The following is a 15,516-nucleotide window of genomic DNA, read 5'->3' on the forward strand; positions in this document are numbered from 1 at the left end:
GTTCTTCCTAATGTCTAGTCTAAATCTGCTCTCTGCTAGCTTGTGGCCATTGTTTCTTGTAACCCCCGGGGGCGCCTTGGTGAATAAATACTCACCAATTCCCTTCTGTGCCCCCGTGATGAACTTATAGGCAGCCACAAGGTCGCCTCTCAACCTTCTCTTGCGGAGGCTGAAAAGGTCCAGTTTCTCTAGTCTCTCCTCATAGGGCTTGGTCTGCAGGCCCTTAACCATACGAGTGGCCCTTCTCTGTACCCTCTCCAGGTTATCCGCATCCTTTTTGAAGTGTGGCGCCCAGAATTGCACGCAGTACTCCAACTGCGGTCTGACCAGCGCCCAATAGAGGGGAAGTATCACCTCCTTGGACCTATTCGTCATGCATCTGCTGATGCACGATAAAGTGCCATTGGCTTTTCTGATGGCTTCGTCACACTGCCGGCTCATGTTCATCTTGGAGTCCACTAGGACTCCAAGATCCCTTTCCACCTCTGTGCCACCCAGCAGGTCATTCCCTAGGCTGTAGGTGTGCTGGACATTTTTCCTCCCTAGGTGCAGCACTTTGCATTTCTCCTTGTTGAACTGCATCCTGTTGTTTTCTGCCCACTTGTCCAACCTATCCAGGTCTGCCTGCAGCTGTTCCCTGCCCTCCGGTGTGTCCACTTCTCCCCATAGCTTTGTGTCATCTGCAAACTTGGACAGAGTACATTTCACTCCCTCGTCCAAGTCGCTGATGAAGACATTAAAGAGTATCGGTCCAAGGACCGAGCCCTGCGGGACCCCACTGCCCACACCCTTCCAGGTCGAGACCGACCCATCCACCACGACTCTTTGGGTGCGACCCTCTAGCCAATTCGCCACCCACCGGACTGTGTAGTCATCCACGCCACAGCCTCTTAACTTGTTCACCAGTATGGGGTGGGATACCGTATCGAAGGCCTTCCTGAAGTCTAAGTATACGACATCCACCCCTCCTCCTGTGTCCAGGCGTTTCGTAACCTGGTCATAGAAATAGACTAGGTTGGTCAGGCACGATCTGCCTGCCACAAACGCATGCTGGTTTCCCCTCAGCATAATTTGCCCTGCCGGGCTCTCACAAATGTGAGCCTTGATAATTTTTTCAAAGACTTTACCAAGGATGGAGGTGAGACTGACTGGCCTATAGTTGCCCGGGTCCTCCTTCCTCCCCTTTTTGAAAATGGGGACCACGTTAGCCCTTTTCCAGTCCTCCGGGACTTGGCCCGTGTGCCAAGAGCATTCGAATATTCCTGCCAGTGGCTCTGCAATGATGTCGGCCAGTGCCTTCAGCACCCTCGGATGGAGCTCATCCGGGCCTGCCGACTTAAAGGCATCCAGTTCTTCCAAGTGACTCTGCACCACCTCAGGATCTACGTATGGAAGTCTGGCGCCTTGCTGCTGCCTCTCTACAACCCCAGTGAGAGACTTGTCATGCCCCTCGCTTAGGAACACTGAGGCAAACAACTCGTTGAGGAGTTCAGCCTTGTCTCCCCTGTCTGTCACCAATTGTTTCTGCCCATTTAGCAGCGGTCCTATTCCTCCCTGGGCCTTCCTTTTACTCCCAATATATCTAAAAAACAATTTCTTGTTGTCTTTTACTTGGGTTGCCATCCTCAGCTCCATGGTAGCTTTGGCCTGCCTAACTGCCTCCCTACAAGCACGAGCAGAGGAGGTATATTCATCTTAGTGATCTTACCCTGTTTCCACTTTTTATGTGCTCCCCTTTTGGCCCTTAGGCTGCCCTGGATTTCTCTGGTCAGCCAGGGAAGCCTCCTGGCCCCCTTCCCTTTTTTGCCTCGCGCAGGGATCGTCTTGCTTTGTGCCCAAAGGATCGTTTCCTTTAGGCACAGCCACCCTTCTTGGGCTCCCATCCCTTCAAAACTCCTACTCTGCAGTGCTTCCTTGACTAATCGCCTGAGTGCATTGAGATCAGCTTTCCTAAAGTCTAGCACTTTCACCCTACTAGTTACCTTACCCACTCGCCATCTTATGTTGAATTCTATTAAGGTGATCACTGTCTCCCAAATGGCTACCGATCTGGAGGTCCCCTATCATGTCATCTCCTGTTGCCAATACCAGATCCAATATGGCATTCCCCCTAGTGGGACCGTGTACCTCCTGTGTCAGGTGGAGGTCCTGTACACAGGTTAGAAACCTGCGTGAGCGATGGGACCTTGCTGTCTGCGTCTCCCAGCAGATGTCCGGGTAGTTTAGGTCCCCCATGACTACCGCCTCTTTAGCTTTTATGGTCTCTGAGAGTTGCCTCAGGAGCCCCGCATCTATTTCTTCCCCTTGGTGTGGGGGTCTGTAGCAGACCCCTACCACCAAATCCCTTTCTCCTTGCCCCCCATGTAGCCTAACCCACAATCCTTCCACTTCCTCAACCTCGGATTCTGTCTTGATGAAGGTTGATGTATATTGCTCACTGACATAAAGTGCAACCCCCCCCCCCCTTTTTTCCCCGACCTGTCCTTTCTGTACAATCTATAGCCCTCAATATGTACCGCCCAGTCATGGGATGAATCCCACCAGGTCTCTGTTAGCCCCACTAAGTCATAGGTGTTTAGTGCAAGCAGGAGCGCTAATTCATCCTGCTTGTTCCATCTAAAATACGACGTGCAGTTGAGGGCTCTACATTTTAAAAAGGATTTGAAAAAGTTAGGGTCTGGAGGTAGGAAACAAAAATGATAAAGGGCTTGGAAGGCAAGCCACTTGAGTAAAGTTTGAAGTAAATTATCACGTTCAGCTTGTGGAAAAGTTACTTAAGAAAAAAGACATGATAGCAGTCTTCAAATATCTGAAGGGCTGCCATAAAGGAGAGAGAGAAGACCTGTTCTCTCTTGCTGCAAGGAGTTGGATGTGGACCAATGGCTTGAAGTTGCAGCAAAGTGATTTAGATTGGATATTAGGAAAAATGTCTTCACTGTGAGAATAGTGAGGCAGTGGAATAGACTACTTGGGGACGTTGTGGGCTCTCCATCTTTGCAGTATATAAGAACAAGTTAGAAAAGTACTGGAACAGCAATGTCTATGTCCTGCTATGTCTATTTCCCATGGTTCTGGGCATTGCTGTTTGACACAAGGAGCAAAGAAGGAATTTTTTTTCTCTCCTGTAAGCTGCTTGTGCCACAGGGGTTTTCCCCCACTTCCTCAGAAACACTGGGTGTTGGCTGCAGCCAAGGCTGGGGATTTTAACTGATGTGTGTTAATACTCCTGTTGAGATTTAAATCTGGAGGTTCTTGGATAGGAGGTCTTGCCCATCTGCTTGGGTCATACCAACCACTGTATTTGGGATTACTCAGATGAACACACACTGAGGGGGGTGTTGTCTTCCTCTGTAGTGGGGGGCATGGCCCGCTTCCTGTGTATCTTATGCATATTTTAACAACTCTCACAGCAACAGGACATTGACCATTCTTGTTCCCCTGCTTTACCTGTGGCAGGTTAGGGTGTTGTACATTGTGGTTGTGCCAGGGTTGACTGCGGAGTTTTACTAATAGGTTAGACAATGAATTTGTATATGGTGGTTTGGGGAGGGGTGATCCTGCCTCCAGCAGAGCTTGGACCTCTGAAGGTCCCTTTCAGCTCTACTTTTCTATGATTCTATGTGAATCACCATGTTATAGTGCCCATGTCCTGAAAACACTGCATCTGACTGTACCTCATTCATTCCACACTCTGCTTCATTTTGTTGCCCCAGATGTGTCTGTGCCACAAACACTACCAGGCTAACTTGCCATAGACATCACAGTGCTCCAGATACTGTTATACTACAACAGTATCTCACATCTGATGTCCCACAAGTTATACAACACATCAACACAGATGTCACCATGCTCCAGGTAAATCTGTGTGTCATGGCATTAAGCAATACTCTATCCCAAACACTGATGGCACAAGAGATGTCATCATTCTGTGAAGCCCCAGATACTTCCATGACTCAAACACCATTTAATTGTCTCACTTCAGATACCCACATACCCCATCACTCTCCACATCATAGAATGTTTGTATATGATAGGGCGTGGCAGCCTTTTGCCACCAAGGGGCACTATTTATGACTCAGCCCCTGCCACGGGCTGCACCCCTTCACCTCTCTGGTTATCAGCAGATGCTGTGAAGGGAACAGATAGGAAAAGGCAGGCAGTAGGTGTTAGCAATAAAAACATAGAATTCTGGACTAGCCCAGGGATTGACACGACACCTCGTTCAATGAGTGACAGAAAGGCTTTATTTACTACAAGTATTTAAAATCAAGTAAAGTGAGCCCAAACCAAATCAAAGACCAGTAATTAGCTATAAGGTAATGATTTCTTACCAAACAGGTGACGAAGAGGTGGTCTGTTTCTCTTCAACTTCTTGAGTAAGTCGGGTGCATCAGCAACTGGTGTCAGAGAGATTTCTCACTCTTGAACCATGCACGGTGTTTGCTGTTTTACTGCCTTTTTATACCCTTAGTTTAGCATCTTCAAAGCATTTTTTTTAGTTGTGTAAATCAAGAAAGAGTCCCAAGCAGTAATTGACAGGAAAAACCTGCTCATTACTGGTTATCATAAATTTGTAATTTGAATGAGTTACCTTCTTCGGTAACAAGAGGTTATCCAGTTTGAAACATATCAAGAAACTGATTAGCAGGCAGGAAAAACATACTAAATCAGGAGGAGACATCTATTACATATGGAGAATGTCTCTTCCTGCACATAAACATGAGTTAGTCACAAAAGAAATATTTACCATACTAATTAATCAAAGATAGACATTTCATATGGTTACCCACCAGATACCTAGGAGTCTGCTTGAAATCATTCTGAATATAGCAAGATAAGCTGGAAGAGATACTTCATTATTCCTTCTTAGATGGCCTAGCCATGAACTTGCACCCTCTTGCAATATGCAGTTAGCATTATTATTCTGTATTTTAACTTTTGTGAGTAGGTCCAAGTTTAGCATGAGTTTCAGAGTCATCAGTAGGATCCTGGGGGTGCCTCCTTTGCTGCAGCAGAGAGAACAAACCAAACATGGTGGGTACTAGGATCCTAAGGGTGCTGCCTCTGCAGCTCAGGCTACTGATTGTGTGCTACAGATTCCGAGATCTCTGCGCCAGATTCAGCAAGAGCCGGCCTGTGGGCTGTAGGTTACCAATGCCTGGTATATGATCGAGATACCACTGTCCATTAACAATATAGTCAATGCTGCAACTCAGATATTTGTGTGTCCTGTTTCTCCAGATGTACTGCAGCCAGATATAAACATACCTACTCACTGTAAATGCAATTATGTCCTAGACATTACATTTTTTATTACCTTATGCATCATTGTCCTTCCCCATTGCTTCATTACATCATCGATGGAGAACCACAGTCCAAACTCCCTTTACCACAAGTTCATGGCCTTGGCACCTGAAGCACACCCATGTTGATCATCCCAAATAAACTACCGTATTTCATGGTGTACAAGCTGAGTTTTGGAGCCCAATTTTTAACTCTTAAAATTCAACCTTGAGCTTGATTCTCCACTGCAAGCGGCACTGCTAAGCACTGAAACTGGATGCACCAGCCAAGCACTGAGCCTGGCCATGCCAGCCAAGCACCGAGCCCAATGCTGCTCGGCAGCGCCACTTGCAGCAGACAGGGCCAGCTTAAAGCTCGTATGGCACACCCCCATCCCCTGCGAGCAGTGCTGCCTGGGCCATGCCAGTTAAGCGCCAAGCTTGGCCCTGTCTGGGGGAAGCAACACAGCCAAGTGCTGAGCCCAGCCATGCCAGCAGAGTGCTGAGCCTGGCACCACGCACAGGGAATGGCTGGGCTTGGCACTTGGCAGCACTACTCACAGCATACAGGGCCATGCTGGGCACTTGGATGATGCGGCCCCATCCTCTGTGAGCAGCGCTAGGCTCAGTGCTTGGCTGGCGCAACCCAGGCAGCACCGCTTGCAGGGGATGGGGCTGCACCAGCTGAGCGCCAAGCCCGGCCCTGTCCCTTGTGAGTGGCGCTGCAGCACATGTCCACCTCTCACTGCAGGTGCCCAGTCCACAGTGAGGACACACAGGGATAAGTTGACCCCATATTTCTGATCCAAAAAGTTAGGTCAACTTATAGATCTATGAACTTACTAACTTTTTGGATCAGAAAAATGGGGTTGACTTTTACACTACGTCGGCCTATACACCATGAAATACAGGGTAAGTGAAAATAAACATTCATGGCATAGTGCCTCAGATTTCATTGCACTCCATCACCACAAACATCACGAGTGGCCACCACCCTTTTTCTGACACATTGCTATGTTTCAGGATCACAGACACCCACTTACTCTCACAGAAGTTTACATCCTAACAGCACTGTAGCAGGATATTGTTGAGTGAGACAAGACTCTTTTATGATTCAGTCTTAAATGATTCTGTAGCATTTGTAAAGTTAACTAAGTGGAGGATGAAAGAAATATTACACTGATTCCTCTCCACTGCAGGTCACTGGTGTGTATTATGTATCACAAGCTGAGTGTAGGCATGTCAAGCACTAGACTTAAGCCCTTCCTGGGTTCCAAAACACTTGGAATAGGATATCAGGTCATGGCCATAAACCTGGGACCTTGATCTGGCCAACACAGCTGCTCATCCTTGTCTCCTGATCACCAGGGATCCAGGTTTTGCATTTCCTGAGGAAAAACACACATTTTCCCTTTTAAAGGATAAAAACCCGGGAAACCATGGGTTTCTCCTTGCAGGCTGACAGAGTTCCAGCCTGAAATGGGCTACTTGGGGCTGGGAGAGTGGGAGAAGGGCAGTCAGAGGGAGAGGGCATCACGTGCTTCTGGGTGCATATGCACATGGCCAGCAATACAGCCAGGCAGTATGGTGAAGATAAGCTCCCTGCCGGAAAGTCTGGGGGGTAGGGCACAGGCAACACATGGGGAGGTTGAGGAGGCAGCAGTGGTTCGCACTGAGCCTGTAGCAGAAAGCCCCCTTTTCCTCTTGCCTGCAGTTGTTCTCCCCTCCTTGGATATGTTTTTCCTCTTCTACCTTTTCTTCCTTCCTATTTCTTTCACTTTAAGATAAGGAATTGTGTTTTAAAATTTGTATGTGTGCATTTTGTATCTTCCCTTGTATTTTGGTATTTTTATCTATTTGTGTGCCATGGCATTACTTTTGTAGCTTATATTTTATACTCCTCACCTTTCAACTTTCAACTAAATGTGTTTAGTTTCAGAAGTAAGTTATACATTGTAACAATGTTAACAAGGGCAGGAATCAAACTGGGCTTTCCTGTATCAGGTGGGCCCCTGAAAGAGGGAGTGAATCAGTGATTAAATGCGTAACACAGTAGCAGGCAGCAATTAACACCTAGGAAAACCGCAGATCAACCAACAGAAGAAATCAATAGAAGACAATGTAGCAACTGGGAAATCTCTGTCACTGTTCAAGGGCTAGAAGCCCTGGTCTGAGTTAATCAACGCTGGGGACCAACTTTTGGGATGAATATCTCCAGATCAACTGCTCCCAGAGCCCTATTCAAAATTCATCAATGGACTCCCAAACCTGCACGTACATGCGGACGACCCCTGGGGCTGACAGATGCCATCCAGTAGCCACCAAGGGGGAAGTCCCATGAGGGTCAACGACCCCTGGATTGGGCAAACCTGAAAACTGGGGAGTCACCAAAGTCTGCCAAGGACAGATAAAAAGCAGTGAAAAGTGACCCTCAGCAGCACCCTCTTGATCTCCAACTTGACCAGCACCCAACCTGTCCAGCCAGAAGGACCATCTGGCGACCCCCTTCTGGAAGATAACATCACGCTGAAAAAGAGCCTCGACGGCAGACTCCAGCACCTGTGGGATAGGTATACCTGACTCTTGTAGCTTGCTACTGTGTGTGTGCATGTGTGTGTGTGTGTGTGTGTGGAGGGGGGGACCAGCCCCAAGGTTTATGATTTAACTTAATTACAGTGCTTCAATCCACCTAATAAACCAGAATTTTAAGGATCCCGAGTTGGACATTTGTAGCCAACAAGCCCACACAGTGAGGGAGAGAGTGAGGCAGTGGGTGGGGCAGGGTTGGTGGTAGGCAGCTGGGGCTGGGGACACAGCCCAGCCAGGGCAGTGCTCAGGACCAAAGCAGGTGGGAATGCATGGCTGTGGGGCCCAGGCAGGGAGCAGGATAAAGTCATGGACAGCTCCCCACCACTGTGTACACTCACAGTGCAGGGAGGGTTGGACCCATAGGAAAAGCAAGGCGGGTAAGAGTGCTCAGAAACCCCCTTGGCTCAGCAAGGGCATTCAGGAATGCCTGAGGACTAAAAGGGTGGTGTACAACCAGTGGAAGGGAGGGGCTATCACCAAGGAGTACTCCTCCTCCTCGGCCTGTGAGTGTAGGAGGGCTATTAGGAAGCCCAAGGCAGAGATGGAACTCAGGCTAGCGTCCAGGATTAAGGACAACAAAAAGTCCTTTTTCAAGTTCATTGGGAGCAAGAAGAGGGCACCAGGCAATGTAGGGCCCCTGCAGTCTCAAATGGTAACCTTGTGGCTACGTCAGATGAGAAAGCCGATATTTTTAACAGTTTCTTTGCCTCTGTTTTCTTGAACAGGGACCGGGACATCCCTCCTATCAGAGGCATGGACAATCTCGGGGATAGCTCTGTCAGGCCTTGGGTCAGTGCAGATGTAGTTAGGGATCTTCTGGAAGGGATGGACATTTTTAAATCTGCAGGTCCAGATGCCCTCCACCCAAGGGTGTTGAGGGAGCTGGCAGGGGTCATCATGGAGCACTTGGCCCGGCTGTATGAGCATTCGTGGTCATCTGGCCAGGTGCCGGGGGATTCGAAACTAGCTAATGTGGTCCCCATTTTTAAGAAATGGAGGAAGGCGGACCCAAGTAACTATAGGCCTGTAAGCCTCACCTTGGTCCTTGGGAAGATCTTGGAGAAAATCATCAAGGAGCACATCTGTGGGGGACCAGCAGGGAAGATCATGCTTAGGGGCAACCAGCATGGGTTCATCAAAGGCAGGTCCTGTCTGAGTAACCTGATTGCCTTTTATGACCAGGTAACTAAATCCTTGGATGGTGATGTCACTGTGGACATAGTATTTCTAGACTTTAAGAAAGACTTTGACACTGTCTCTCACCCCATTCTCATTAATAAATTAAGCGACTGTGGCATTTGATGCCTACACAGTTGGATGGATAAAAAACTGGCTGACGGGGCACACCCAGAGAGTAGTTGTGGACAGGTTGTACTCAACCTGGAGAGAGGTGAGCAGTGGGGTCCCCCAGGGCTCAGTCCTAGGGCCCACAATGTTTAACATCTTCATCAGCGACTCGGATGAGGGGGTTGAAAACACATTGTCCAAGTTTGCTGATGACACTAAAAAGTGGGGCAAGGTGGGCACACTTGAAGGGAGAGAGAGGCTGCAACTAGATTTAGACACACTACAAAAGTGGGCAGACGAGAATAGGATGGGGTTCAATGTAGATAAATGCAGGGTGCTGCACCTTGGGAGAAGGAATATACAGCATACATACAGGCTGGGGAGTTCCTCTCTTGAAAGCACAGAGGCGGAAAGGGATCTTGAAGTCATTATTGACTCCAAGATGAACATGAGACGCCAATCGCAGACGGCAGCCAGCAAGGCCAGCCATACCTTGTCATGCATCCAAAGATGCATCTCAAGCTGGTCCAGAGAGGTGATACTCCCCTTCTATGCGACTTTGGTCAGGCCGCAATTGGAGTACTGTGTCCAGTACTGGGCGCCACACTTCAAAAGTGATGTGGCCAGCCTAGAGAGGGTTCAGAGCAGGGCCGCCTGCTTGGTGAGAGGGCAGCAGGACAGGCTGGCCCTATGAGGAGAGTCTGAGGGACCTGAACCTGTTCAGCCTCAGCAAGAGGAGGCTGAGGGGGGACCTGGTGGCTGCCTACAAACTCATCAGGGGAGATCATCAGCAAATAGGAAGATCCCTATTCTCCCCAGCACCACCTGGGGTGATGAGGAACAATGGTAATAAGCTGATGGAGAATAGGTTTAGGTTAGAGATCAGGAGGCAATATTTTACAGTTAGGGTGGCCAGAATCTGGAACCAACTTCCCAGGGAATTGGTCCTTGCCCCTACCTTGGGAAAATTCAAAAAGAGGTTAGATGATCACCTGTCTGGGGTCTTGTGAACCCAGCATTCATTCCTGCCTGTGGCAGGGGGTCAGGCTAGATGATCTGTTCAGGTCCCTCCTGACCCTAGCTACTATGAAACTATGAGACTGTAACAGGACACCAGTCCCAGGCCCCTTTATGGTCCTTACTTGCCAGCCAGACTGAAGCTCACCTGGGGACTTACCTCAGGACCAAAAGGTTGTGGCATGGACTCCAAGAATGCATGGCTAGTGAAGACAGAAGTGGTTGACCCATGTGGCAAGCAGCCATGTATGGTGGGAGCAGGCTCCCATTGGCTCCCAGGAATTCTGCTGGAAGCTCAAAGGGGCAACCAGCACATTTGCAGTTTTCCTGGGAAAGGCATGGCAGGGAACGACTGAGAACTGTAAGAACCATGTAGAGACAAGGGATCCAGTGCCAAAGCCAGAGCTGAAACCTGGAGCTAGATCCAGAGCCAGAACCAGAGCCAGAACCAAAGCCAGAGCCAGAGCTGGAAGGTGAGGATGAGGGGCAAGGAAGGGATGCCCTGTGGCAGAGTAGTAGATGGAAGGAATGACTGAGACCAGTAAGTGAGATGAGACTGGTGATGACAAGGTAAGCCTTACCAAGGACAGGTGAGTGCACCAACGAACCAGTGGGTAATAAAATTGTTAATTATTAAGGATTGTTATTTGAGTTAAGGTCCTGAGGGGGCACAGACTATTGAGTAGCGAAGAACATAAATACTTGATTAAGTTGACAAGCCATAGAAAGCATGCCAGAGGGCAGAGACAATAACTGATTAAGTTAAAACAAACCAGTTGTCAACAGCCAGTTATTTGAGGAACTGCAGGGAATGCCCCATTAAGGGTAATGGGAAGGGGAGCCTTCAGTTAGGAAAGGGGTCCCAACCTGAGTATGTTGGAAGACGAGGGCTCCCAATGATAAGCCCGCTTCCTGGGACCAGGAAGATGGGCCCAAAGACTTGGATCATGAGTGGAAGTGATAAGACCATAACCAGGATCCATCTGGGAGTGGAAAGGTGCAGGGTGCAGGGGAGGAGCCCTGGGAAGAAAAGCACTGCCCTCGTGTCATACCACTGATTGTGGATAACACCTCACCTCTGTTTTCTCTTTTTCTAACTATCGAAACATCATGGTGTGGCAGGTGAGTAAAAAGGGAGATCTAGAAATGGAGGAGTGAGTGAGTAAGATGTCCCTGGACATACTTGTCTCTAGAGACATGTTTGCAAAGTATGGGAGGCATATGCCCCTCCCAGACTTTTGTGCCCACAGCAGGGCACAGAGCTACAGCTGGGCTGGATCAGGACCTGGAGGAGCCAAGGTGAAGCATCCCTTGACCACCAAACAGCAGTGGTGGGGCATAACTCCATGCTGCCACTGCTGCCACACCTGGGTGGCTATGGTGGCACAGCTGGCATAGGGCTCCTGGACACGGTGGCAGCACAGAGTTTAATGACCCCACCCCATTGCTGACAGGTGAGCAGTGGGTGCCTCACTTTGGTGGCCATGACAGCATGATGCTCCCTCCTGTGCCAGGTCCACCCACTGGGCCAGAGGCAACTCCTGCCCGGTACCAGTCCAGTCTGGTACCAGTCCACTGTGGATGCAGAAATCTTGGGGGGGGGGGTATGTGCCTCCCCATGCCCCCTTTATGTCACCAATGGCATAACCTATGCCCACACACCCCCTGCTCCCCCCACACACCTTCCCTTCCCCACACATCCACCTTCTTCAGCATACACTGGGGAGCTGGGGTCTGGGGGCAGTAGGTTGGGGCTAAGGGGCAGAGGTGGGGATGGGATGCTTTGGGTCAGGAGGGGTACCAGCAGGGCCAGGGGGTTCTGGGTTGGGAGTGAGGGGTAATGGCAGACTTGGGGGGTGGGGACTGTGGGTCAGTAGTGAAGGGTACCAGGCAGGGCCAGGAGCCTGCAGGTCCGGATTGAAGGTCACTAGCAGGGTTAGGGGGTGGGAGACTGTGGGTCAGGAGTGAGGGGAACAGCATGGGCAAAAGCAGGGCATCAATATCAGGGCTGCTCAATGCCACAAAGCAGCAGTTGTGGGGAAGGCAGCCATGGCTGGACCCACATCCTGGTAAGTGAAAGGGGCAGGGGGAGCTCTGATTTTCCATGATAAAAAAATGCAACAAGATCCAATGCCAAAATATATAGGTACCAAGAAATTATATTATTATAATGATTGAGGCACTGGTAGGCTTCAAAATTGCTTTAAAATTGTAAATATATCAATAAAACATTGTATTAAACTAATACCTATATATATAGCTACATTTCATTTTAATCATGGAAAAATGTGGTTTTGGGCTTTTTAATTAGAATGTTGGAATTTTTTATCACAGAATTTTGGATTTTTAAACAGAGAAAACCAGGATCCCTGCTGATCACCCAGGCTAATCCAGGCTGCCCAGAAGCCTTCAGTAGGGCCTAACCCTCTACCTACTTCCTATCACTAGAACAGCTGACCCAAGTCAGCTGGCCCTCCACTTCCCCCAATAAGTAAGGAGCTACTTAAGTTGTGGTGAGCAACCGGTGCGCAGAGTCAATTTCATTGCCTTTTTTGCAGTAAGTATACCCCTCACTGCTGATTGGCCATGGGCCCTGCCCATTGTTGCTGATTGGCTGAGAGGGCCATCCCTCCTGTAGTCCTGCTCCTCATTGCTGATTGGTGGAGGGGGACAGGGCCAAATGATGGGAAGCCCTCTCTGCCAATCAGCAGCAAGAGGCAGGGGGGCACAGGGAGGCACCGCTGCTATCTTGGCTGCTCCCCTTTGTGCTGGTGTCTCCTCCCCCTTCCCCCGCCACTCCCCAGTGGGGTATGAGGCTGGACCACAGCAGCCATGAGGACAGCTGGCTCCACCTTGGGAGCCGGCATTTTATTTTTACTTGTTTCTTTTCCATGGACAATGCCCAATTTTGTGGTTTCCACTAAATCATGAATTAATAAGTCCCTACCAATAAGCCCCTGTGCAGGAACAGGACATGTCCAAGCAACAGGGTTCAACCTGACCCAAGGCTGCTTTGCTGTCCTCTCCAGTTTGCTTTCTGCTCATTCTCGTGGCTTCTTGACCTGGCTTGATCTGTAATTCTTCTCCCTGCTTGACTTCCTGCTTTCTCGACTTGGTTTGCTTCTAAACTCTGCTCTCAAATGGGCTTCCTGGCTTCTTGACCCAAATTGTCCCTGGATTCTGTTTGTCCTTGTTGACCGTGTTCAGGCACTTCAATCTGGAACTGACCTCAGACCTGCTGCCCATGTATATGACACAACATACATTTGGTTCACTGGAGTAGGCATGAGGAACTTTGCCTTCATATCTATGTTGCTCTGTGCTTAGGGGCTGAGGAGCAAAGCCCTGTATTACTCTTTCTATCATAACTATATGGGTGAAATTTTGGCCCCAGTATAATTAGTAACATACCTTCCTTGTGCCTAGAATATGGACACATTTCACCTTCTGCCAATTTCCTAGCAGCCATCCCTCTCTCAGAGGCCACCATATACTGTCCTTCAGATTCTATGACCGGAGTTAATTTCTTTTGTCTATTGTCAAAACATTTTATTTGGATCTATGTTGCCTCACATGTTCAGGATATTCTCTAGTATCTGAACAGCAAAACTACTGTTTGCTTCCCTGCCAGCAGTAAACTGACTTCTTTACTTGGCTAGTCCAGTTTCTGAGATGCCTTAATTCTCTATAGAGCCAGCTTCCATGCTACTGTTGATAGATTTCTTGCCCCTTCTTCTGTACAGGCCTCAAGAAGTTGTTTCCCTTTCTGTTCTTTATAGATTATGGGGCCTTCCATTGGCTGCATGTCAAACTAGGTACATCAGCAGCCTCTGGCAACTCCATTCTTTCCCTCCATCCTAGCAAGGTTAGAAAGTAGTCCTTCATTATCCCAGTAATATATAACAATATATCAGGATAGGAGGGACACAAAAGGAGAATACCATGACTGGTTTTGGACAAACAAAAGGGACTACAACCAAAATGTCCAGATCCCTGCTCCAAGATCATAGCAAGCAAGCATTTAACAGACAGAGATGCCCACAGTTACAATACTAGAATAAATATTTAATTGGTAGAAAATATTATAAAGGGATGTCCCACATGGTCTAGGATGCCTTCTATGCTCCTGAAAAAGAGGTTTCAGGGAGAAAGAAGATTCCTAGGATTCTGTCCAGAAAGTTGAAAAAGCCTATACTTTACTCCAAATGATGTCTTTTGCTGACTTTGGAGGACATTAAGATACATCCAGATCTCTTACATCTGGTAACAACATTAGATGACCATCTCTGGGCAGCTTAGAATCTCCAACTCTAGATATACGTTACAAAGTTCTAGGTCCTCCCCTCTGCCATCTTGCTTTCCCCTCCCTTTTTCCCCTTGTTTCTTTCTTTCAGCTTCTCTCCAACCAACACTGCAACTGATTACACTTCATAGTTTCATAGTTGGTAGGGTCGGAAGGGACCAAAGTAGATCATCAAGTCCGAACCCCTACCATGGACAGGAAAGAATGCTGGGGTCAAACGACCCCGGCTAGGTGATTATCTAGCCTCCTTTTGAAGACCCCCAGGGTAGGAGCGAGCATCACTTCCCTTGGAAGTTGGTTCCATAGCTGTCCTGACTGTGAAGTAGTGCCTCCTGATATCGACCCTGAATCTACTCTCCGTCAACTTATGGCTGTTATTCCTTGTTACTCCTGGTAGTGCCTGGGGGAACAGGGACTCTCCTATAGCCTGCTGGTCCCCCTTGGCCAGTTTATAGATGGCCACCAGATCCCCTCTCAGCCTTCACTTGTGGAGGCTGAGCAGGTTCAGGTCCCTTAGCCTCTCCTCGTAGGGTCTGCCCTGCTGCCCCTGATCATGCGAGTGGCCCTCCTCTGGACCCTCTTGATGCTGGCCACATCCCTCCTGAAGTGCGGCGCCTAGAACTGGACGCAGTACTCCAACTGGAGTATCGTCTCCTTAAGAAACGACCAATCTTCCTGGACTCCCAACTTCCCTCCCCTCCCCTCCGGGACCTCAGTGCCTCCCTGACTAGGCTCCTTACCTCATTGAAATCTGCCCTCCTGAAGTCTAGGGCTGTTGCCTTGCTGCAGGCCTTTGACACCCTGCACTGGATGGTGAATTCCAGTAGGTGACGATCGCTATCATGCAGGTGGTCAAGCACCCACAGTCCACTCACCAGGTCATCTCCCATGGCCAGGACCAGGTCCAACAAGGCGTTTCCCCTGGTGGGACTGTGCACCTCCTGTGTTAGGTGGAGGTCCTGTAACTTGGCTAGGAACGTACATGAGTGGTCAGACTTGGCTGACTGGTCTTCCCAGCAGATGTCTGGGTAGTTTAGG

Source organism: Alligator mississippiensis, chromosome 9 (assembly GCF_030867095.1).
Source record: "Alligator mississippiensis isolate rAllMis1 chromosome 9, rAllMis1, whole genome shotgun sequence".
Classification (NCBI taxonomy): domain Eukaryota; kingdom Metazoa; phylum Chordata; order Crocodylia; family Alligatoridae; genus Alligator; species Alligator mississippiensis.